The sequence below is a fragment of the Equus przewalskii genome, chromosome X, assembly GCF_037783145.1.
Source record: "Equus przewalskii isolate Varuska chromosome X, EquPr2, whole genome shotgun sequence".
In the NCBI taxonomy this organism is placed as follows: Eukaryota; Metazoa; Chordata; class Mammalia; order Perissodactyla; family Equidae; genus Equus; species Equus przewalskii.
In genome coordinates, this window is record NC_091863.1 from 57,764,862 (window position 1) to 57,788,471 (window position 23,610).

The following is a 23,610-nucleotide window of genomic DNA, read 5'->3' on the forward strand; positions in this document are numbered from 1 at the left end:
AGATCTCACTTTTTTATAATGGTTTCAGCTGCTTTCTCACCAAGTTCTGTTGTTACATATTGTTACTGGTATTTCTACAGAGAGTCAAATGGGCTGCCATTTCTCTGGCAGGCTCAGTCTGCCTCTTTGAATCAAACTGGGCAAATTAACAGGTTGCTAGATCTCTGACTGATGTAGTGAAGACGGTGATCTGTGGTGGTAAGGACAAGTACAATACTAGATACCTGGGTTTGAATACTGCCTCTACCACTAACCAGCTGTGTGACCTTGGGAGAGTCATTCCCCTCTCTATGCCTTTATTTCCTCATCCATAAAAATGGGGATAGTAATATTAATCTCACAGAGTTGGTGTGAGGCTCAAATGTGAAAGTGCCTCATAATCTGCACAATTGCATGCATGCGGGTTGGGGAGTTGTTTTGTTTTTGAGAGCAAGCTGGTCTTCTCCAGCCCAGGCCACCTAACAACTATTGGGATTTCTCATCCAAACTGATTGTATTCTTTATCACAGTGGGGTTGTGATTATCCTAAAGGAAGCTTGCAGTTTACTCATCTGGATGAAATATTTAAGGGCCTAGTCATCACTTCTTCTAACCTCTCTCTCTTTATAAAAAGCCAAAATTCCCACCATCTCAGAGGTGGGGTTTTTGGATAGCATAGAACAGGAGGGAGCAAGAAAATAATGATGATAAATAGTGTTGAAAATGTCAAGGGTTTTAGAAATTAAGTAGTCCAACTTCCTTATTTTACAGTTGAGGAAACAGAGTGTGATGATGGCGATGAATTGTTATGATAATAAAAATAGCTAGCATTTACAGATTGTTACTATGTGCCAGGCACTGTCCTAGGTGCTTTACATGCATTATCTCACTTAATCCTTACAATAATACTCTAGAATAGGAATTGTTAGTATACTCATTTTACAGATGCGGAAACTAAAGCACAGAGAGACTAACTTGCCCAAGGTTCAATGATTAGAGAGTAACAGAACCCAAATAATTTGAGTAATCTTTGGCATATTTTTCCTTCAAAAAGCCATACTGTCTATTGAAAAAAGTCTAAACTTTTAAATATGGCATTTGGGACCTTCCACAATCTGGCCTCAGCCTATTTCTCCAGCCTTGTTTCTTATGATTCATCTTCATGTATCTTGCACTCCAGCAAACAGTTTGCTGAATATGTTACATGCTTTCCTAACTTGTTGCTCTGGCTGTGTTACCTTCTATGCCCTCCCTTGGCACGTTTACAGGTCCAAATGTTACCCATCCTTCAATACCCCATTCAGACACCATTCACTTCACTTAGAAGTAACCTCAACCTCCTCTGTGCCTCTGAAGTTCTTTGCACTGGTCTTCTGCCCAGGAAAGGCTTGTATTCTGGTTTAGCCAAGGAGAAGGGATGACAAGAGAATCTCTACTTTTTGTCAGCTTCCCAGAGTCCTGCCTGCCTTGCAAGCTTGTCATAAGGATGTAATGAGGCAATGGATATGAAAGGGCCCTTTGAACGTTTAAGTACTATAAAGGTCATCATTCCATTTTGGGTATGTCTTTATTATCCAGGTTTGGGAAAGCAGAGCCCTTCCAGAGTGTGCCTATATTTAGGAGAGCAAATTTCCATTTCTGATCTGTATTTAAGAAAATTGAAAATGTCAAAATTGAGTAAGCAGAAGGGAAAGGAATAGAAGGTAACATGGACAAATAAAAATATTGACTTTTATTAGGTAATAAGAGCGTGGACAATTATGGTCTCGGATTTCTATTGTTTTTACAATAGAGGAACATGAAAAGATGAGAAAAGTGAAGACAGTTGCTTGGAATTCATTGTATATGTGTTCATAGCTTTTGTTTGATTTGTAAAATCTACATCCATTTAAAAGCCCTAAGCGAGGGCTTGTGCTCTTTGCTAATAGAGTGATAGGGCCATAGTGCAATAAAACGAAAGGTGGCTATAGGCCAAGGTTTTATTTATGTCTATGTGTGCACATATAAAACCCACCTCCATGCTAAAGGATGACACTCAAAAGCCTTCAGAGAGACAGTGACATCTGCTATGGGGGAGTCACACTTGGGACAACTTGATTGACCATTTTTGGCATATGCTGGTCTAAATTGGCTCATCTATTGGCTAACAATCTTTTCTGAATTAGGTCCAACTCTCAGCAGGCATATTTCCATCTGGTTAAGTTTAGAACTCAAGCTGTTTTTTTTTTTAACTACCTTACACCAGTACTAGTCTAGGCAAAAGGTTCTTATATATTATATCACCCCTGTCCTCCTTTAAAAAGCATTTTCATTTCCCTTTGCTTTAAATCAGAGGTAAATGACATGGCTGTTGGGGCTCTTTGAGTCTGGATTTTGAAGAGGAGCAAAGATGGATTTTTTTAAAAGACACAAAGGGAGATAGGAAGAAGAAAATGCAGACATCTGCAAAAACTGGTGTGCTTGTATGGTAAAACAGAAGCTAATGTATTAGGTGCCTGCATTCTCTCAGTGGAGGGAGGTAGCCCTGATGAACAGACGCTTAGTGCAGACAGAGCCTTCTGCTACTTGGGTCTCTCACTGTTTCCATGTCAAGCACTAGCCTTTGGGACAGTGCATCATAGTATCAAGTCACATAGATGATTAGAAGAGAGATGACAACAAGCAAAGGCATGTGGTGTATGACATGTACCAGCAGGCCAGTAAATCAGAGGCCTGAGGGCTTTGCTTGCAATCAGCTCAATAATGACATTGTTGACCTTTCCTTAACACCCTCTGCTCCTCACTTCTGGGTATTAATTCCTGTCGGAGAGTTGGCTGGCTTAGGGATGGAAGGTGAAGGGTACAAGTTAGAGGATTGAGAGACGTGGTTAGGATTTCTTCAGAATGAGTTAGCAGGCCTAATATTGACAAAGCAGCCTGAGGCAGAGCCTCTCATATCAGAGGTATTCTGTGGTTCTGTCATAGGGCTGGGGTTTAGTGGGTGTCTCATTGTTACAAGTTTGTAAAAACACTTTTCACTTAATTCATAGTCTGGATCAGACTAGCAATTTCAGGAAGCAATTTCTTGGATGGTGCCAGAAATCTAGGGGTGTTCAGTTCTTTTTTTCAATTAAAAATTTTTAATTTTGAAATAAATTAAGACTCATAAGAAATTGCAAAGATAATAGAGAGTTCCCGTGTACTCTTCACCCAGCTTTCTCCAATGATAACATCTTATATAACCATAGTATATTATCAAAACCAGGAAATTAACATCGGCACAATACTATTAACTAAACTATAGACCTTATTCAGATTTTATCAAGTTTTACACACATTCATTTCTTTGGATATTTTTTAATGGAATCTTATTACGTGTAACTACCACCATCATCAGGATACGAAACTGTTCCATCACCAGAAAGAAGCTCCCTTGTACTACCCTCTTATAGTCAGTCACACCAGCAGTGTTCAATTTTAACTAAGTTTTGACCTCTCTAAAGCAGCCTCTGTCAGGAAACACTCTCCTGAAATCTCTCTTCCAGCTCAAACTGCCATGCTGGCCTCCAGAGGAACATTATTTTCTCATTAAATCTCTGGCACAGTGTGAACAACTTCTTCATTGCTTGGCTTCTCTTAGCACAGCTGTAAAAAGCTAAAATTTTTTAAAAGTCTTGAAAAAATATGAAGGAAGAATACAAGGAAAATAAAGAAGCACAAGACACACACACACAAATCAGGCTTCCAAAGAACTTGTTTCCAATTCCACGCTAGTTAACTTGCTTATAAGGATCTTAAGCCATATCCCACGCCTTTTTCTGTCTCCTTAGATACTTGTGCTTCAGCCCCTAGGTACTGGCTAATACAACTTCCCAGACACCGGGGCTGGGCTGTTTACTTACCCTCCAGGTCTCCATGTGACAGGTATTAATATATTTCCTGCTATTTATGGGATGGCTCTTCCTTCCTTTCCTTTCTTCCACCAAGTACCCATACCTCCTTTCCAACCCTATATGGGCGTCCACTCGGTAAGTTTCCCATCTAACATTTTATCCACAACTAATTGGTGACTGATACAACTCATATTCTCATCCTTCAGATGAGACCTTGACAGCAGTAATATAGTAGTAGCATAAAGCTTTAAGTTCTCTTGTTACAGACTCCCAGAAAGTTACCACAGCATTGCTCAGAGTTACAGGGAATGTTCTCATACATTTGTCTCTAAGAGAGTCTTCTTTATAGATCTGAACTCATCAGGGAAAAGGACTATATGAGTTTTCTATGGCTGTGTGGCAAATTACCGCAAATTTAGCTGCTTAAAACAACATCGATTTATTACCTCACAGTTCTATAGAAGTCCAGGCATGGTGTAGCAGTATTCTCTGCTCAGGGTCTCACAAAGCTGAAATTATGCTGTTGGCTGGGCTCCATTCCTTTCTGGAGACTCTAGAGAAGAATTTTCTTCCAAGTTCATTCAGGCTGTTGGAGAATTCATTTCCTTGCAGCTGTAGAACAGAAGTCTCTGTTTTCCTGCTAGCTGTTGGCTGAGGAATGCTCTTAACTACTAAAGGCTTCCCCTCTCCATTGGTAGTTCACAACATGGGTGTTTGCTTTATTCCAGGCCAGCTGGAGCTCATCTCTCTGACTTCCTCTTTGGAGAAAACTCTCTACTATTAAAGTGTTCGTGTGATTAGGACAGGCCCACAACATAATCTCCCTATCTTAAGGTCACCTGTGTCATAGGACATACCCTAATAACAGGCATATAATACATCATCTTCACAGTCCTGAGAACTATGCAGGGCATGCACACCAGGGACAGGAAAATCTTGGGGAACATTTTATAATCCTACCTACAATAGGACACGTTGCTTTTTCTTTTTAATCTCCCTTGAGTGGTTGATTCTCCATCCATAATGAAGTCTAAATGAAGTATAGCGTAACTTCTCAACTGATGTGCCATGAACAAGTAAGAAGTAAGACCAGATATTGATTCCTTCAACTTTGGGGAAGATGAATCAGATTGTGGGGTGACGTGAGCCCGTAAACTCAGAGGACTCAAGCTGTGAGCTGCCCTGGTCACATATCCCAAGAAACCACGCAAATATTAGACTTTTCGATGTGTGCTTGACATGAAAAGGTCAGGAACATAACTACAGTACTTTTGGAAAATCTAAACAAGCTATTCAGACCAATATGAAATGTATTAAGAACTTAGATCTGACGATTCTCTATTCTAGACAAGGACACTGTGATACTTAACAGTGCCTTGAATGTGCAAGGTGCTATTTAGAATATAGACATGTTACCAAGATTTGTGTGTGGGATGGGCATTATACTTCAGTTAAACTGAATTTTTTCCTCTGTATGATTGAAAGTGAAAATGCATAAACAATAATTATAAATCTATGTTAATGGGTACATGCAATGTATAAAAATGTAATTTGTGATAATAACAACATAAATGGGAAGGGAAGAAGCTGTGTAGAAGGAGAGTTTTGCATAGGACTGAAGCAAAGTTGGTGTTAATTCAAACTAGACTATAAATTTAAGATATTGATTGTAATCATCAGGGTAACCATTAAGAAAATAACTTTAAAAATACAGAAAAGGAAAAGAGAAGGAAATCACAATATTACAATACAAAAAATCAATTAAACACAAAAGTCAGTAATGTTGAAATTAAGAAATAAAAAAAGGTCTAAGACACACAGAAAACAAATAGCAAAATGAAGTAAGTCTTTCATTATCGGTAACTACTTTAAATGTAGATAAATTAAACTTTGCAGTTAAAAGGCAGAGAGATTGGTAGATTGGATGAAGAAACATGCACCAACTATATGCTGCCTACAAGAAACTCACTTTAGATCCAAAGATACAAATAGGTTGAAAGTGAAAAAATGGAAAAAGATATCTTATGCAAATAGTAACAAAAAGAGAGCTGGGTGGCCACACTGATATAAGATAAAATAGACTTCAAGTAAAAAATTGTTACAAGAGACAAAGAAGGACATTATATGTTGATGAAAGGATCAAGCAATAAATCAAGAAGATACAACAATTATAAACAAATGCACATCTAACAACAGAAGCCTCAAATACATGAAACAAAAATGGACAACACTGAAGGGATAAATAGACATTTCTACAATAGGAGTTGAAGACTTCAATACTCCACTTTCAATAATGGATAGAACAACTAGACATAAGATAATAATAGAGGACTTAAGCAACATTATAAACCAGTAAGACCTAACAGACAGAGACACATACACAACACTCCATACAACAGCAGAATACACATTCTTTTCAAGTGTATATGGAAATTCTCCTTGATAGACCATATTTACAAAACAAGTCTGAATAAATTTGAGAAGACTGAAATCATACAAAGTATGTTCTCCAACCAAAATGGAATAAAACTAGAAATCAATAACAGAAAACTGGAAAATTCACAGATATGTGGAAATAAAACAGCACATTATTAGTCAATAGGTTAAAAAAGAAATTACAAGGGAAATTGGAAAATATTTTTTGATGAATGAAAACAAAAACACAACATATCCAAATGTATGGGATGCAGCAAAAGCAGTGCTCAGATGGAAGTTTATTGCTGTAAATGCGTACATTAAAAAAAAGATCTCAAAGCAATAATGTAACTTTACATCTTAAGGAACTAGAAAAAGAAGAGCAAATTAAACCCAAAGCTACCAGAAAGTAGGCAATAATAAAGATTAGAGTAGAGATCAATGAAATAGAAAATATAAAAAAAATAGAAAAAATCAACAAAACCAAAAGTTGGTTATTTGAAAGGATCCAAAATATTGACAAAACTTTAGGTAGACTAAGAAGAAAAGAGAGAAGACTCAGATTACTATAATCAGGAATGAAAGGGGGATATTGCTACTGATCTTACTGAAATAAAAATAGATTATGAGAATACTATGAACAATTGTATGACAACAAATTAAGATAACCTAGATGAAATGGACAAATTCCTAGAAATACATCAACTGTCAAAATAGACTCAAGAAGAAACAAAAAATCTGAACAGACATATATACAAGCCAAGAGACTAAATCAGTAGTAAAGATTTCCTAACAAAGAAAAGCCCAGGACCACATGGCTTCACTGGTTAATTCTACCAAACATTTAAAGAAATTGATTAACATCAATTATTCTCAATATCTTCCAAAAAATAGAACAGGATAGAATACTTCCTAACTCATTCTGTGAGGCTAGAGTTACCCTGGTACCAAAGCCAGATAAAGATATCACAAGAAAATAAAACTATACACCAGTTCCCTTGTGAATGTAAAAATCCCCAACAAAGTACTAGAAAACTGAATCCAGCAGCATACTCAGAGGATCAAGTAGGATTTATACCAGGAAATATTCAGAGCAACATCATTCATAATAGCTCAAAACTGCAAACAATCAAAATGTCTTAACTTGTGCATGGATAAAGAAAATGTGGGTATATCTATATGACAGAATACAATTCAGTAATATAAAGGAATAAATAATTGATGCATGATACAACATAGATGACCTTCAAAACATTATGCCACATGAATGAAGCTAGAAACAAAAGATTAGATATTATATGATTCTCATTATATGAAATCTCCAGTGAAGACAAATTTATAGATAAAAAGCAGATCAGTGGTTGCCTATAGCTGGAGGCAGGAGTGGAGATTAACTGCAGATATTCTTGAGGGAACTTTTTGTGTTGATGGAAATGTTCTAATACTGGATGGGGGTGATGTTTGTAGAACTCTATACATTTATTAAAAATCATTGGAGGGGTCAGCTCCGTGACTGAGTGGTTAAGTTCACGTGCTCTGCTTCAGTGGCCCAGGGTTTCACCGATTTGAATCCCAGGCGTGGACCTAGCACCACTCATCGAGCCAGGCTGAGGTGGCGTCCCCCATAGCAGAACTAGAAGGACCTACAACTAGGATATACAACCATGTACTGGGGGGCTTTGGGGAGAAGGAAAAAACAGAGGAAGATTGGCAACAGATGTTAGCTCAGGGCCAATTTTTAAAAAACAATCATTGGCTTGTGCATTCACCATAGATGAATTTTATAGTATATGAATTACTCTTCAATAAAGCTGCAAGTAAAAAGCTAGATTGGGTTGTAATAATTTTCAGGTAGCTTTTGAAGTCTTGCTTGCCAAAGAACAGCAGATTGACTGTCTTGAACATATGCTCTCCTTTTACTGTCCCAGACTCATGGAAATTCATTGATTCACTCTTAGCACATAAGTTCATGAGAAAGGCTAAATTATTATTGTTATTATTATTATTATTATTATTATTACAGAATGTCAGAGACATAAGGAACCTGAGGAATGGTCTAGTTCAACTTATTTCACTTTAAATATTAAGAGACTTAGGTCCAGTCAGAAGGAGCTACTTGCGAAAGGTCTCAAAACTAAGACTAGAATATGATTTTCTTGATTCTCTGTCAAGTGACCATTTTACTATGCCAAAAGGACTGACAATATGCAGAGCTCAACCTTTGATCCTCTCATTTGAAGGCCTTACTGGTTTAAATAAGGCTGGTCCACTGTAGAGGAAATAAAACTGGTTAGGTTCTGGTTTAATGCAGACTGGACATTGTGAAGACTCTGTGGAAACCCAGATTGCTTTTTCTCAGGGAGAGAGGGCCATGGCCAAGGTACACACATACCTCCTTTACCACTTCCTCCTCCTCCTCTTTATTCGAAGACCTAGGCCAAATCTTTCAGTAGGTATCAACAGAGACTTCTGGGCAGAGTCAGAAAAGCAGAGAAACGATGGTGTGGGTGATTAACTGAACTATGATTTCTCAGTCAGCACAAGGAAGTAAGAGAATTGAGTGCTAGAGCTTGTAGCTTTGACTTGTTAGCTGATGGGTGGGTGGTTGTAGAGGATAAAGAAAAGGGTGAATTGTGGAGGCTGAAGTATCCACAACTCAGTGGTTTGGTAGGCAGTCAGTTCACAATGCTCAGAACTTTGTAAATGCTCCTGAGTTCTGCTTGGATGATGAAACGGGGGGCCAGAAAGGTGTTTTGATTAGGAAAAGGCATTATGCTTTATGCAATTATCTTACATACCTTTCTTTTTTCAGCTTAATGAGGTATAATTGGAAAATAAAATTGCAAGCTACTTAAAATGTACATTGTGATGATTTGATATACATATACATTGTGAAAGGACTACTCTCAAGTAGTCAATTATCACATCCATCAGCTCACATATTTGTGGTGGTGTTTTTTGGTGAGAACATTTAAGCTCTATTCTCTTAGCAAATTTCAATTATACAACACATTTACATACGATTCTTGAATTTTAAAAAATGTTACCAAGAGTGCTTAAATGTCTGCTGACAAAAGGGTAAAGTTTAGTAGCTGGGACCTATATGACCACATCACAATGCACTTAATCACAATAAGGAGAACAATGAGAACATGCCATTTAGGAAATAGGTATTATAATGCTGATTTCACCAAATCAATGTTGTAGTTGGGGTGTCAGTCACCTGACAAGTATTTACTGAGCACCTATTATGTGCAAAGCATTGTGCTATACTATCTTATGTTTGTACAGATCGATGCACTTTCACAAATGTGGCAGATGCTATACTTCTGTCTTCAAAGAGCTTACGGTTTAGTAGGGGAGATAATACATATACAAAAGAAGATATACAGAAACATAAAAGAAACTGGTTTAGTGCTATATTAACGGTACAAATGGCTATGGAAATTCACAGGTGAAGAAATAATTTCCTAACAGAATGATCAGGGAAGGTTTCGCAGGTGGATGAATAGGATTTCACGTGTGCATGTATTTGGAGTTCTTTGCAAATGTGAAGAGAGACTGTAACGAGGTTGATGAGTATATGTTCTTGGTTTCCAGCAACAGTAGGTAGAGAATAGGTTTAAAATACACCAGAGAAATTTGGGGTAAGATATGAAAAGCAGCTTCCTGATTCTATGGACAGTGAAACACTGGAAGACACAAGAAAACTTATAAAGTTTACAACCTTTTTAGGTTGAAGATTAGACAATTATATACGTGTGATGGTTTAAAATTAGTGCTTTGTACAAGCAAGTAAATGGGACTAGAGGAATGCTTGCCTTTTCATTCCACGGCATGCTGCACTTGCCTCCTTGGATGTCTTCCATAAACAATTATAACAATTTTTGAAAGGGAATTAATCTTTTCCCCCTTACCACCCTAAACTAGCTCTTCCTCCTGGGTTATCCATCTCGATGAATGACTGCACCAACCACCTGCCCAAGGTCAGGATCTTTGGTGCTCTTCTCTCTTTCACTTCCCACATCCAAAGTGCCATTAAGTCCTAGTTGTTCTACCTCCTGAATCTCTTGTTTTCCCACTTCTCTCCAACCCCACAGGCACTTCCCTAGTTCAGTTCCCCATCATCTCTCCCTAAAGTACCATATTAGCCTCCAAAGTGATCTGACTGTTTGCAGGTTTGTTCCCCTACAAACCATTTCCCCAAATCTGACCAATCATTCTAAAATAGCCTTCTCTAAAAAGCCTCCTTCAAGTGGCTTTCTGATGCTTAGAATGAAATCCAAATACTGTACCATGGCTTATAGGACTTGTCAAAGATTTGCCTCTACTCCATATTCACCACTCTATACTCCAACCACAAACTCAACTGCTTGCTACTTTCCACATTCTCATTTCCATTTTTCTGGCTTTGTTTGTATGTAATGTTTCCTCCTTCACGAGCAATTCTTACTCATCGTTCAGGTAACAGTCTTTTCTAGAAAAGAGATATCTTTTCTCTGACCAATGCCCATTACCCCTCACTCCTGAACTGTGCCTACCCTGATTTCACAATATTGACATTTCCCATATCTTTGTGTATATTTTCCTATTGGATGTGAATTCTTTGAGGGCAGGAATCATATCTATCTTGTCCAGCATTGTAATTTCCAATCACCTACAATAGGGATGGACATTTCATAAGTGCTTAATTGATATTTGTTTAATGTATATGTTTCTAAACTTGCAGTGCTATCCAGTCATGGGTGTCTGCTGATGGGCTGCTTGATTCCAGAAGGAAAGAGAGGGCAAAGGAATCTATGAGTGTAAACCTTTAGAATAATAATAACTCGGGTGAGATAGGTGGGAACTGGACACCTTCCTATTAAGGAGGAAATTAGAATTCAGAGTGATAAGGTGGTAAGAAATAAACCATAAAAGTCCATAAGCAAGCCTACTTCCTATCTGTGAGAAAACTGGAGATAGGGATAAAACACAACTCAGCACATCACAACAGTTAGGTCCTACCAACACATCTGCTAGGAACACTGAGGAAACATTGTTGAAGATTCTATACCTTAATAATAACAAACAAAACACTGCCTCTTTAGATACCCATATATGCCAATGACTTTAATAGCACTCTCTCAGAATGTGTATTTTATGACCTTTCACCTTCTCAAAATAACTTGAGGCAAGCAGCAAGCATTATCCATTTGCCTGGCATAGAATCATTTTCACCAATAAAAACCCAGTACTGATGAGCAAGAACTGCTACTCAGGTAGTCCAAATTTTATTCGACATTTACTGAATGATACCGTCTACATTAGGTGCAAAGTATTGTGCTGGGTGGTGCTGTGGAGGAATCATAAATGAGTAAATTTCCTAAGAAGCTTACAGTAGAGAATGACACAAATACTTAAGTCTACAAGTCCAAAGTGTGAAGAGAGTATGGGGTCAGGAGAAACGAATTTCAACATGGGATAGAAACATAAGTTTTTTAAAGGATGCCTAATTTTAGCTGGGCCTTCTCTGAAAAATGAACAAACCCTCAAGAAGCAAGGGACTAGAGCACTCTATGAAGTAGTAACTTAAACAAGGGCCATGAGGTAAAAGTAAAAAATGTGGAGTGTCTTGAATGCCAAGCTGAGGAATTAGGATTTTATTGAGATGTGAGCCCAAGTTTATACATGTATTTTAGGAAGATAATTCTGATAGCCTTGGGGGATGGAGGAGGAATGGACTGGACGAAAGATGAAAGTAGAGGTATAGACCACTTAGGATGTTACAACTTACATGTGAAAGTAATGAATGGGGGTGGGTGTTTGAGGTAATAGCCTAAATTAGGGAGGTGCAATGAGAACAAAGACAGACAAACTGGAGATACTCTAGGAGAAAATGTCTGTTGTTTGAATGAATGAGCAAGAGTAAACAAATGGAATTTGGCAAAATACTGTTTTTTGAGGGATTTTGAAGACATCAGTAGGAGACTAGGATGACACGTCTGACTTTAAACAAAATAAAGAATAAAGGAAGGAGTTGTTTTGTGACTCATTCATGTATCTGATACTAAATGTTGCTTTGGGAGTTCCAGATAGATTCTGAGCAGGTCTTTGGGCAATCAATGGAGGAAAAGCAGATGCTAGAGTTTAAAATAACACAAGCTTCACACTAGTGTAAGTCGGGCACTTCTTAGGTTTCCCCTGAACCTTTCATCTTACATTTGCACAAAGAAAATTTTTTTTTCCTACAAAGGCCAAAGATCATTTTAGACCAGCTTCTGAGTTCAATTTATGATAATAAAAGTCTGATGACCTCTTAACTTTGCAGAGTAATAGGGAGAACAAGGTGGGAAGAGAATTATAGGAATGAAAAAATAATTCAGAGCCTTATTTGTTCACTGGAGGTAGGGAGGCCACTTAAAAGGCTATTACAAGAATTAAAAGGTGAGAAGCTCTACAACCAGTGTTACAGTGAGAATCTATTTCATTCAACACACATTTACTGAGCCATAAGCAAGGACCTTATTAGATGCTGTGGGAGTTATAAGGGTGGACAAAACGGTCTCTGCTCTCCAGGAGCTTACAGTCTAGTGTGGCACGGATAAGAAAAAAATCATGAGTACAATCCTGAGTAACTAACTGGAAGAGTGGCTGGTGCCTTAGTAGAGGTAAGATAAAAACCATATTTGTTCTTATATTGGATCACCTGATTTTTTTTGTCAGCGTCCATGGCTTGTAACACGTCTAAAACATTAAACTTTAACAGCTCTCAAAATGTGTGGAGTGGAAATGGGGCATTTTGGATTGGAAAAGAAAAGAAAACTTTATTCTTAAGTCTACCTGTCTCATTCAACTTTTTATATTAAGGAGTTTAATATGTTTTCACATATATTCTCACTCTCTTATACCATTCCTGTGAGGTATAGGAAGACAGACATTATTCAGAGTATGCAGTGAAGTCATCTCTCCAAGGGCCATCAACAAAACATAGCAGAGCCACGTCTGGAATACAGGTTTCCTAATTCCCACTCTAATCTTCCCTAGTTTAAACTCCACTTATTTCCATGATGATACTTAAAAAATGTTAGGTTAAATCCTGTCCATTAGGTACTGTCAACTATAATTTGTTTCTGACATTTTTTCTCATTCCAAATCTTAGTCTCTGGAAATATTTTAAAGCCATTGCATTGGAATTTATTGAAAACGGGTTCTTAAGTCTAGGAAGACTTGGAAAGGTCTGTAGACCAAATTCCCAATGAACTCCACCATTAACAGGTACTTTCAGAAGTCTGAGGTGTGTGATATTCTGCGTGAATTCCCCAAAGGGCAGGGCAAAAACTGACCTTGGCAACTGCTTTCCCTTAAAAATTGGAGCCCATTTTGACATGGTGAGTTAACCACTACCCAGATGCCTTTGTTAATCATGTTCCTACAAGATTTGTCAAACAACAAATTGAGTTCCTACCATGTGCTATACATGACATAAATTAGAATTTCACCCTTTCTTATAATAACTGGGCCAGGATATCTATAAACAAAGAGGAATTGGGAATTTAGATCTGGGTTACCAAACATTGCCCCTTTCTTTTGGCTGTAAGTTCTTGAATGTGGTATGAGGATAGTTACAACGTTCTTGTGTGTGTATGTATACATATATTTACATATACACACATTATACACATATATGTATAGATATGCACATACATATATATGCATATATACATTCATATATAAGTATACTGGGAATGTTATTCTGATAAAAGGGGTTTTATGGCTATAACACTGGTGGGAAGAAGACTGAACTCAACAAAGTGGCTCTACTTGAAAATCAATAATTCCAAGTAAGAAAGACCAACAGGGTTACTAGGAGAATAAAGCATAAATTCTTCTGTTCTTAAAAGTGGTGGGGGTATACTCCATATCTTGATTCAGATAAAAGACTAGGATGAGCCCTAAACTACCAAAAAAAGTCTTTACTATGAATAATCTAAATCTTTCCTGCTGTAATAGAAGCACATTTACTCTTGTTCTGCATAACACCATGAGGAGGCCATGCAAAAGTAAGAAAAAGCAGGACTCAGGATGAGGAGTCCCGGCGACTCTAAGCTCTGTCATTCATTCATTCACTCATTTAGATATTCATACAGCAAATACATATTGATTGCCTACATTGTGCTACTTACTGGGGATACAACAGTGAACATTACTATGTGACTTTAGGTAAATCATTTCTCTTCTTGGACCTACATTTTTTTATCTATAAAAATGAAAGTCTGGGACTTAATCTTGGAAAACACTTTTAATCTTGAAGAAAAGAGATAATGGGTGTGAAAATGCTTTGCTAATAGAAAAACACTGTAAAAATGTAAGAGTATAATGTTAGGCTGTCCAAAGATAGCACATAACACAATTTGTTTTCCCATACTGATTTTCAAGGGTTAACTTACTTAATTTGCACAGAGTTCATATAGCTCACACCCAGCCCCAGACCATGACTCCTTCTCTATCTAGAAACCAATTTCCTGGTTTGACAGGAGGCCACATTTCTAATAATGCTTGGAGCTTCGAGTCAGGAATCCAAATAGTATATGCAGAACACTTCTCGAACATTTTGGTGTCAGGACCCCTTTATAACTCTTAAAAGTTTTAAGGACACAAATAGCTTTTGTTCACATGGGTTACATCTATCAATATTTATTGTATTGGAAATTAAACCTGAGGAAAAAATTAAAATATCTGTTCATTAACTTATTTAAAAATTATAAATGTATTACATAGAAAAATATACCATTTTAATGAAAAATATATTGTAAAACAAATTAGTGAGAAGGGTGGCACTGTTTTACAGTTTTGAAAATCTCTTTAATGTCTGGCTTAGCAGAAGATAGCTGGATTCTCATATCTCCTTTTGTATTCAGTCTATTGTGATATGTTGTTTTGGTTGAAGAAAATTTGGCTTTACGTGGACATATAGCTTTAAAAGAGGGAAGTATCTTTATCTTAATAGCTTTTTCAGATAATTGTGGATATTCTTTTTGATTCTACAACAAAACTTGACAAGTGGTAGTTTCTTAAAATTTTCAGTGTGGAATCTGAAACTATATCAATGAATTTTTCAGACCCTGTTACACTGAAATCCATTGGTCTATCATACATTTTGAATGGATCTTTTACCCATGCATGATTATGTAATGTCACTCCCATGGAAAATACTAGTTCACTGAATTATACAGGTATTCCAAATATTTATGCATCTATTATAAAATAGCCAAAATAACAATTTGTTAATATCACCACTGATCTCTTCAGAAAAGTTACTAAATATTGAGAAGCTGTCAGGCTTACAGTGGTGGACACAAGCTTTTTAAAATTCTAATTTTTTCCTGAGAACTCAAATTTTATCATTGGTAACAAATACTGTCCATTGCTTTCCTTGCTTACTTCATTAACTTTTGAGAAAACGTCTGTCAAATACTCAAATCTGAATAGCCACAGTTCTTCTATTAGTCCTTCTTTCAAGTGAAAGTGGTATTCCATGAAAAAAGTGGCTAGTTCAGCTCTCAACTCAAACAAATGTACAAGTGCTTTTCCTTGAGACAACCATTATGCTTCAGCATACAGTGAAAGTGCTTTATGTATACTTGCCATTTCATCCTACAGAATATTAAAAAAAACTGTTCATGGGTTGAGATTTAATAAAATAACTTTTACTGCTTTATCAAGGTTATTCTTAAATGAAACTAGCAAATTTATTTATTGTAAGTACATGATAGTGAAGAATATGATTAGTAGTATAGTTTGGTGCCACTGTCTTGATTCATGCTAAGGGACTGGCAGTTTTACCTACTACTGCTTTTGTACATTTAGTGCAAATGTCAACAAAGTCGTCCCAGGATAAACCATGGGATTCAAAAAAGTTATTCAGCAGTTGGCATATTACAGCAGCACTTGTGTGTGTGTTTCCATGCATTCATAGTAACTTCAGCCATATGTGTAGATTCATCCATCTGTAAGGCTAAAGTATAATTCAGAGGGTGAGATAATGTCATCCTTCGTATTTGTAGCTAAATATTTAATTAGATGAGTTACTGTGTCATTGGAAAGTGGCAGTCCCAGGATTTCTTTTACTGACTTTTCATTCAGTGGGCATTCATTAAGCAATGCCAACTGTACAAGGCTTAATTAGTCTCTTAGCTACCATGTGTGCTTCTCCGGCCAATTTATCCATAAATTGCTTTCATTGCTTTATTTCTAGTTTGTAAAGCTATAAAAAACAATTCTTGGATTTAAAGAGTTTATCCCATCTATGTTTAATATATTGAATTCTTTTTCTATAATTACTGAGTGACTTAACTCAAAATGATGCTGCTATTTAACAGGTACCATAATACTATCTGAAAAGGTTCTGTTACATGAGACATAATAGGATAAATTATTAACATCTATAAAGCTGAGAGAAATAGTTTTCATCATATTTTAATTTACAGTTTTGTCCACTTTCTTTGGAATACAGTAGTGCCACCCCCAGGGGATATTTTCCAAAAACCCCAGTGGATGCCTGAAACCATGAATAATACCAAGTCCTTTACATACTGTCTTTTACTATATATACATACCTACGATAAAGTTTAATTTGTAAGTGAGGCACAGTAGGAGATTAACAACAATAACCAATAGTAAAATAGAACAATTATAATAATATACTGTAACAAAAGTTATTGTAGATCTTGGTAACCTCAGCATATGATTTTTTATCTTTTCTTATTAAGTCAAGAACTTTCATCTTTTCACTTAAAGGAAGCACTTTATGGATTCTCTTCAGCATATCTGAATTTCCAGCATCACTACTCTTGCACTTTGGGCCCGTTATTAAGTAAAATAAGGGTTACTTGAACACAAGCACTGCAATACCACAACATTCACTCTGATAACTGAGACAGTTACTAAGTGACTAATGGGCAGGTAGGGTATAGTGTGGACATGCTGGATAAAGGTGTGATTCATGTCCTGGGTGGGACAGAGCAGGATGGCACAAGATTTCATCATGCTACTTAGAATGGCTCATGATTTGAAACTTATGAGTTGTTTATTTGTGGAATTTTCCATGTAATATTTTTGGACCAGAGATGACTGAGGGAAACTGAAACTGCAGAAAGTGAAACTGCCAATGGGGAGGGACTATGGTATAGGCCTCCCGTCCTTGAGTCAAAGTGCTCTATTGTGATGTCAGTTTCAAGATGAAAATGATTTTCAGCATCTTTAGAAATGGTTGAAGCAGCTATGGGTTGAGAAAGTAATTCTTCTAGTCTCCTTTTGGTAAGCCAATTTTTCCACCTCTAAGTATAAGAAAAATATATTATAAATAATACATTATGTTAGTGTAAAATATTAAATTTTAAAATAAGCTTTAGATTAAATGTAAAAACTAAGAAGCTTTTGAAAAGTTTAAAAAATTATAACTGCAAAAGGAGAAAAATAAAGTATACTTACTTCTCGTATCTCCACATAGGCACTAGGGAAATTCTAGAATTTTAAAATAGCAATTTGGTGGATAGTACAGTTGTTACAGAGATTATTGAAGGTATAACCATAGGTTGCCAGTAAGAAAACACTAGAAGTAATGAGAACAAACTGAGTTATTTGTATTTATATATGAACAAACCCATATTTATACCCTAAACCTACTACCTTAGAAAATTCTAGAAAACACAAGAACAAACACAACTGTCAGAACAATGATGTCATCATATATCATATAGCTTCTGGAAAACACTATTGTGAGAGAATAAGAATGAAAAAAAGCAAATAATGTCTTAGTATAATTATGAAAACTGTTTTGACCTCAGACTCTGAAAGAACCTCAGGAACTCGCAGACCACACTCGGAGAATCTCTGATCTAGACTTCTCGCTTCCCAAATATGATGTGGAGCCACTCAATTAATTAATTTCTACACGCTTTCTTACTGGCAAGATGAAGGAAAATTAGACTCGGTGGCCTTCTGAAAAGTGCTTAGAAACCTCAGACAGGAAAGTGTATAATTATTTTATACACCAGCCTCTCCAGGTTTACTCTTATTTTCCATTAGATCTTGCTTATGATTCAGTTGAAATTTGGTGATGTGACATCCCAAGTTAAAAGTAAAATACTGAGAACAGAGCAGTCAGAAAAGCTAGCCTGTACATATTCTCCTGCAGAGCAACATACAGAGTTCCCAATCCTTCCCCCCTTTTCACTTGCCAAACCAGTTTATGGAACAGAAAAATAATCTACAGAAAAATGTCCCTATGTGTCAAGATCAATTAAAATTCCTATTACTGCCCCTTGATAACCACAAACAAAATACCTATAGAAGTTACATAAAGAAAAAGAGAAAGGAATCAAAATCTATCAATACATAGGGCTGGCCCAATGGTGTAGTGGTTAAGTTCACATGCCCTGTTTTGGCAGCCCAGGGTTTGCAGGTTCAGACCCCAGGCATGGACCTACACACTGCTAATCAAGCCATGCTGTGGTAGCATCCCACATACAAAATAGAGGAAGACTGGCACAGCTGTTAGCTCAGGGACAATCTTCCTCAAGAAAAAAGAGGAAGATTGGCAACAGATGTTAGCTCAGGGTCAATCCTCCTCACCAAAAAACCCACAAAACTATCAATATACACATATACAAAAACACAAAGAAAGACAGCAAGAGAGAAAAAGAGGGACAAAAGAACTACAAGAAAAACAGAAAACAGTTAACAAAATGGCAATAGTAAATCCTTCCCTATCAATAATTACTTTAAATGTAAATGGACTAAAATCCACAGAGAGTGATTGAATGGATAAAAAACCAAGATCTGACTGTGTGCTGTCTACATGAAATTCACTTTAGATACAAGGACACAAATAGGCTGAAAGTGAAGGGAAGGAAAAAGATGTCTCATGCAAATGATAACCAAAAGAGAGCAGGAGTAGCTATACCTACATCAAAGTAGACGTTAAGTCAAAAATTGTCTCTAAAGACAAAGGTCAATACATAATGATAAAAGGGTCAATTCAACAGGTAGATATAACAAAGGTAAATATATACACACTCAACATCAGAGCACATAGGTATATAACGCAAATGTTGACAGATCTGAAAGGAGAAGCTGACAGAAATGTAATAATAGTAGATTTCAATATCCCACTTTCAATAATGGATAGACTATCTAGACAGAAAATTGATAAAAACACAGCTGACTAGAACAACACTATAGACCAAATGGACCTAACAGACATATACAGAACTTTCTACCCAATAACAGAAGAATACACATTCTTCTCAAGTGCACACAGAACATCTCGAGGATAGATCGTGTGTTATGTGACAAAACAAGTCTTAATAAATTTAAGAAGACTGAAGTCATACGAAGTGTCTTTTCCAAACACAATGTAATGAAACTAGAAATCTCTTATCCGGTGTCAAGATGGCAGTGTAGGAGGACTCTGAACTCACCTCCTCCCACAGACACAACAGATTTACAACTACCCTTGGAACAACTACCCCTGAGAGAGAACTGAAAACTGGATAAAAAGAACCCCCACAACAAGTGACAGTGCTGACTGAGGTGGAAGAGGCAGAAATTCCTTTCTGGAGAGGAAAAAGGCTCGTTTCAGCTACAGCGCCTCACAGCAGGGAACAATCTTAAGGTAAGAAGCTTTTCCTGGAGGAGTGGGGGATCTGAGAGGGAGAGCTTTCCCACAATAAGCAGCTTTTGGACTTAGCACAAGCGAGACAAGTGTCATAATATCTGGCTTTGCTGGTTATTAACAAAAACGGGAATACCCTCAGAAAAGCTACTGGACATGAGAAAGAAAAGCTTGCTCTTAAAGAGCCCACAGACAAATTCACCCATTTTGGAAAGCAACCTAAAACCACCAGAAAGAAAGCTGCACAGCCCTTTGGTGAAAAGAGACTCACTTGGTAGGCTCTGGGTGCATCTCGGTGAGAGGTGAGACCTCCCCAGGCTGGGACCACACCCCCAGAGACTGAGACATTGGTGGCAGCCATTATTGAGACCTAGTACAGGTGTGCTGATGCAGATGCTGGCAGATGCCATTGGAGTTTCCCCTGGCCCGTTAGTGCAGGGGTCTGCCTCACCCACTAGAGTACTGATTTAATCCAGCTCAGTCAGAGCAGGCAGCCCACCCTAGGGACTGGCCCCACTCAATAGCAAGCCCTTGGGCAACTTGTGGGCCTGCATAGGTGGGGTATGCAGGACCTCTGCAGGGTGTGAGTGGGTCCGCCTCTGTAGGGCAGGGCATGTGTGAAGGGTGGACATGCACTGGTGGAGTGTGCGGAGCCTCTGCAATGGGGTGAGTGCCTCTGCTTCAGGTGTCAAGGCATGCACATGGGGCAGGATTTTGTTGACAGACTGCATGGGCCTGCGGGCAGTGGGGCTTGTCAGCTGCAGCAGATTTGTGCTTCTCAAACAGCCACACAGGGGATCAGACTCATCTTTCAATGCTTGCAAAAATTGTGCTACCATGACTGGGGCTGGCCCCACTGAGCTGCACTCCTGTGAGAGCTGACAAAAGCCTTGCAGGCTGGAGGCCTACAGCAATTGTAAACCCCTGAGCCTAGCAACCAGCCACACTGGGGGCCTACACACTTAAAGAAAAACTTAAGCAGGAATGTGCTATTAGACCTTGTAGCCAACTCTACTGGGGCTCCCCATGCCCAACAAAGTGACTGAAGTGATCATAGCAGCCACAGGCACCTGAGCATTACAACCAGCTGGCCAGGGGGACAGCCTAGCTTCCCCATGCACCTGCAGCAAAGCAACTCTGACAGAAAAGAAGGACACATGTAGCCCACACAGGGGACACTACTGGGTCATTTGGAACTGGTGACAAGAGGGAAGCACACCACTGGGCCACATAAGCCATCTCTTATAGAAAAGGCAGTCTCTCCAAGATCAGGAGACATAGCTGACCTACCTAATACATAGATATAAGCACAGAGAAAGAGGCAAAATGAGGAGGCAAAGAAATCCGTTCCAAGTAAGAGAACAGGACAAAACACCAGAAAAAGAACTAAACGAAATAGAAAAGTCATCTACCTGACAAAGTGTTCAAGCAAAAAAAAAAAAAAAAAAGTCATAAGGATACTCACTGATCTTGGGAGAAGAATGGATGAACAGAGTAAGAACGCCAACAAAGAATTAGAAAATATAAAAAAGAACCAATCAGAAATGAAGAATAAAATAATGGAAATAAAAAATTCACTAGAGGGACTCAACAGCAGAGTAGAAGATACAGAAGAACAGATCAGTGAGCTTGATGAAAGACTACAGGAAATCACCCACAGTGAACAGATAAAAGAAAAAAGAATTAAAAAAAAGAACAAGGACAGTCTAAGGGACCTCTGGGACAACATCAGGCACACTAACATCCATATTATAGGTGTCCCTGAAGGAGAAGAGAGAGACAAAAGGGCAGAGAATCTATTTGAAGAAATAATAGCTGAAAAATTTCCTAACCTAAGGAAGGAAATACACATCCAGGTACAGAAAGCACAGAGAGCACTAAACAACATAAACCGAGAGGCACATACCAAGATACATTATGATTAAAATGTCAAGAATTAAAGGTAAAGAGAGAATCCTAAAAGCTACTAGAGAAAGGCAACAAATTACATACAAAGGAAACTCCATAGGGCTATCAGCTGACTTTGTCAGCAGAAACTTTGCAGACTAGAGGGGGGTGGCATGATATATTTAAAGTGCAGAAAGGAAAACCCTACAGACAAGAATACTCTAGCCAGCAAGGTTATCATTCAGAATGGAAGGAGAGATAAAGAGTTTTCCAGATAAGCAAAAACTAAAGGAGTTTATCACCAAGAAACCAGCCTTATAAGAAAGAGTAAAGGGACTTAATTTAAGTGGAAAAGAAAGGGCCACAAAAAGGAATAAGAAAATTATCAAAAAAAGAAAAAGTAATAAAATCACTGGTAAAGGCAAATATACAGTAAAGGTAGCAGATCAGCCACCTATTAAGCTAATAGGAAGGTCAAAAGTACTAAAATTATCTATTTCCATGATAAGAGGCTAATGGACAAACACGCAGAAAACGAGGTTAGATACGATATGACAAAACAGAAAATGTGCAAGGAGGGGACTAAAAGAGTAAAGCTTTTAGCAAGAGACATGAGACAAAATAGACTTTAAAACAAAAACTGTAACAAGAGACAAAGAAGGGTAGTACATAATGATAAAGCGAACAATCCAACAAGAGGATATAACACTTATAAATATCTATGCACCCAACAGAGGAGCACCTAAATATATAATGCAATTATTAACAGACATAAAATGAGAAATAGACAGCAACACAATAACAGTAGGGGACTTTAACACTCCACTTACACCAATGGATAGATCATCCAAACAGAAGATCAATAAGGAAACATTAGTCTTAAATGATACATTAGACCAGATGGACTTAGTAGATATATACAGAATATTCCATTCAACAAGTGCAGAATACACATTCTTTTTGAATGGAACATTCTCCAGGATAGATCACATGTTAGGCCACAATACAAGTCCCAATAAATTTAAGAAGACTGAAATAATAGCAAGCATGTTTTGTGACCACAATGGTATGAAACTAGAAATCAAGTACAGGAAAAAAATCAGAAAAGCCACAAATACGTGGAGATTAAACAAAAATGCTACTGAACAACAGTTGAGTCAATGAAGAAATAAAAGGATAAATAAAAAAAACACCTGGAGATAGATGAAAATGAAAATACGACATGCCAAAATTTATGGGATACAGCAAAAGCAGCTGTAAGAGGGAAGTTGATAGCAATATAGGCCTAGCTCAACAAACAAGAAAAATCTAAAATAAACAATCTAACAGTGCACCTAAAGGAATTGGAAAAAGAAGAATAAACAAAGCCCAAAATCAGTAGAAGGAAGGAAATAATAAAAATCAAAGCAGAAAAGTAATGAAGTAGAGGATAAAAAACAATAGAAAAAATCAATGAAACCAAGAGCTGGTTCTTTGTAAAGATAAACCAAATTGATGAACCTTTAGCTAGCCTCACTGAGGAAAAGAGAGAAGGCTCAAATAAATAAAATCAGAAATGAAAGAGAAATTACAACAGAGACCTCAGAAATACAAAAGATTATAAGAGACTACTATAAAAAGCTGTATGCCAACAAATTGGATAATCTAGAAGAAATGGATAAATTCTTAGAATCATACAACCTTCCAAAACTGAATCAAGAAGAAACAGAGAATCTGAATAGATCAATCACCAGTAAGGAGATCAAAACAGTAATCAAGGGGCTGGCCCCGTGGCCGAGTGGTTAAGTTCGCGCGTTCCGC